This window comes from Sceloporus undulatus, unplaced genomic scaffold (assembly GCF_019175285.1).
Source record: "Sceloporus undulatus isolate JIND9_A2432 ecotype Alabama unplaced genomic scaffold, SceUnd_v1.1 scaffold_937, whole genome shotgun sequence".
Lineage (NCBI taxonomy): Eukaryota > Metazoa > Chordata > Lepidosauria > Squamata > Phrynosomatidae > Sceloporus > Sceloporus undulatus.
In genome coordinates, this window is record NW_024803857.1 from 1 (window position 1) to 3,523 (window position 3,523).

At 38.6% G+C, this 3,523-nt stretch overlaps 1 long non-coding RNA gene across 1 annotated transcript; it reads right to left on the reverse strand.

Annotated features, from left to right (window-relative positions):
* Positions 1-3: 3 nt before the first annotated feature.
* LOC121917818 lies at positions 4-2,939 on the reverse strand. The gene is made up of 3 exons (XR_006101108.1): positions 2,872-2,939; positions 1,857-1,915; positions 4-91 (listed from the first exon to the last, which is right to left on the reverse strand). It is a non-coding gene; the product is annotated as an uncharacterized LOC121917818 (long non-coding RNA).
* Positions 2,940-3,523: the final 584 nt, after the last annotated feature.

A 3,523-nucleotide genomic window follows, 5' to 3' on the forward strand; every position in this document is an offset into this window, starting at 1 on the left:
TTACCATGCTTTGCAGAATTTTTAATGCTTGCTCTTTGCCTTCAAGTTGTCTTTGAGATGCCTCCAACTCAACTCTTAAAATTTCTACTTCCTAGAAACAAAGAATTCAACTTAGATGAGTGAAAACATTGTTCTAGGTCAAAGAAACCCCTTAAATTTATGAAACAGTTTACAGCTTGTAATAGAGGGGGATCCCTACAGCAGTGGCTGGTGGCCTCCATGTCAGGGCAGAGAATCCAGTGTGGATTTTAGTCTGAAGTTTAAGATATCCAAGGTACACAACTCTATCACCCAAACAGGTTCAGCAACTTGAATAAGCTATTTAACATTCAGAGTAAGACCAAGAGTGGATTCACCATCTCACCCATATGGAAGTTGCCACTGGCCTTCCAGCTGCCTCAGCTCCCCCCCCGAAGCTGCAACTCCCTCCCACATCATTCGAGAGGGTTCACTAAACCATAGTACAAGTTTGGTGCGGAGTGTAGTGCAACATACAGGAAGAACCAAAAAAAGAAAAAACCAACACTGCCTGAACAGAACTACACAGAGAATCCTGCTGCTCTTGCACAGCAAAGGTTCAAATCATTGTACAAGAAAGATCCAGAAGTATGCAGTATCCAGGAGCAATTCCACTTTCTGTCATGAAAGAAAAGAAACAAACAAATGTGTTTGATGGGTTTAGCCTAGAGTGATACTAGAACATTATTAATTAAGCACTGGGTTTGTTGTGGAGGAGGTAAATAATGGCAATTTGGGCATGAGATAATGAGCCAGCCAAAGCAATTAAGACATCATATGGCAAGGCTGTTGAAGTTATGGACAATAAGATGCAGAGCACTATGTCCATAGACCAAGGGCTGTCAATTTGGGGCCTCTCAGCTGTTACTGGACTGCAACTCTTCTCAGCCCTAACCAGTGTAGCCTATAGTGACACTTGATGGCAGCTTCACTCCAGTAATATGTTGAAGACCAAAGAGTAACCATGAGGCTGGAGTAAAAAAGGGTTTCAAATATGCAGAGAGATGATGGAGGAGATAGTAGTAACTCCAAGGAAGCTCTGTCTAAGCAACAGAACAGTTTGGGAGAAAATCTCTATCCCCTGGTGCAACCCAGCTTGTGAAATGATGCTCCTGTCTCTTTGATGCACATGTCCAAAACTCCATCCTTTGGTCATTTACAGAAAGAGGAATCCCTCCTGTTATGTCCTTTCAGAGCTAACAGTGGAATTTTTCTGTTAATTGCATCCCACTGAGCTGGAAGAGTGGGTTTATTTATTTAATTTATATCCTGCCCTTCTTCCAAACAGGGCTGGTATTAAGAGACTTCCCCCACTATTATCAATCACTAATCAGATATAACACAGGAATTCCCCTTGCACACCTCTTCACCATCCCAGTTAGGACAATGAACAAGGGAAAGGTCTCAAACGGCATCTGAAGCAGCAACTGCTCCAAGCAGCTGCCAAAAGCATTTGGCCACCATGTATGACAAAGAGTGTTGCATTAAGGGACTCAGATCCACTTAAAATGGGTTTCAGAGAGAGCACTGAAAATGTCAGGGAAAGATATAGGCCATTAGCTGACAACATAGCAGGGTTACACCAAAAAAACTATATGCTGGTCCCCCCCCCCCCAGGATTTTTCTTGTGGTTGTGTGCTTTCAATTTGTTTCTGACTTATGGTGACCCTAAGGCAAACCTGTCATGAGATTTTCTTGGCAATACTTGTTCAGAGGATGTTTGCCATTGCCTTTCCCTGAGGCTGAGAGCATGTGACTTGCCCAAGGGTTTCATGGCTTAGATTCATTCACACACAGAGAGAGAATCTACAAGAAAATTTGAAAAGACTGGCACTTACCTCTAGAACTTCTTGAAGTTGTTGCCTTAATTCTTCATTTGATGCTTCAGAGTTAGACTCTGTGTAAATTTATAGTTGGGAAAAAGATCTTAGTACATCTGTCATCATGTTTTGATACAACATGGATAGAATAACTCTTCTTTACACAGTTTGAGTATCCCTTTTCCAAAATGCTTAGGACTAGAAGTGTTTTAGATTTTAATTTTATTTTGGAATGTTTGCATATACATAATAAGATATCTTGGATATGTAACTCAAGTCTAAATGCAAAGTTCATTTATATTTCATAGACACCTTATACACAGTCTGAAGGTAATTTTATACACACTATTTTTAATAGTTTTGTGCATGAAACAAGTTCGTGTATAACATAACTTCAACAGTCGTGCCATTTGAAGTCTTAATGGCTTTGGCTGGCTCATTATCTCATGCCCAAATTGCTATCAGAAAACAAAGGTGTCACTATCTCAGCCACCCATGTGGACAATTTTGGAGGATTTCGACTGTCCAGATAAGGAATTTTTAACCAGTTAAAAATTAAGGCAACACTTATTTAAATCGTATTTAATTTTTTAACAAACAAACAAACAAACAAACAAAAACCAATGGCAATGGTTGTTTCCCAACAATATATTTGCACAATTTCCCCTCAGGACTTCTATGAATGTGAAAAAAGGTTCCTATATAATCAGCATTTAATATTATTTCTAATTTCATTTTAAAGATGCAGCAACTATTGTGACTAGGCTCCACTAGCTGGTTGATGAAAAGAAAAGATACAAAGGCTACACCTCTATTGTTTCTGTGTCAGCAATGATTGCTAGTAACTGCACTGCAAGAAATCCCTTTTCTCACATTAAAAAAACAAAGTAAAAAACAAGATGTGAGTACTCTCAGGAGATGGAGATTACAATATTTTTTGGAAAAACTAAAGTAAAATGAGGACTCATCAGTTAACAAAGAAAAAATGCAGCATAGCAAGAAGTATCAGCCTTTTATGAAAAAAAGGAACTACCTCAAATGAAGAAATTTCCAAATAACTTCCTGTGAAACTTGCATTACTAAAGTCCATGCAGAACTTCAGTTGGGAGCGGAAGTAGTAGTCTGTAGAGAAAATAAAGCTGCATTTTCCTAGAAATATCAAATTATCATTTAAGTGCTGGGGAAATGACATTCCCTCCCAAAATTTTTAGATCATGAAAAATTAAACAGAAACCCTGCATATAGGGTTGCCATAAGTCAGGACCTCCAAACCGGGACAAATGTAGGACAAATGTAGGACAACATTTTGAAATGTAGGGCACATTTTTTAAAATGGAGGACACACGAAAAAAAATTTTTTTAAATATAAATGCATGTTTCTTAGGCATGATCAAAATGGAGGACATTTTGGCATTATTTCTAGACAGATGGCAAAAATGGACTTCCCTTTCTGGCCAAACACCCCCAACCTCCATTCCAAAACACACACGACAGCACATTTGGGCATTGAACATGGCTTTATTTAACATGGCCTCTTGCATATTTCAGAAGCTTATTGCATAACCAAACTCTTTGGGTTTAACTCTTAACATGGTTTAACATGGCTATGCATATTTAACATATCAAGGTGATTTAACAAGTAGTGGAAGTGGACTGGCTCTCAGTTTCAGATTTAGCAAAAAAGG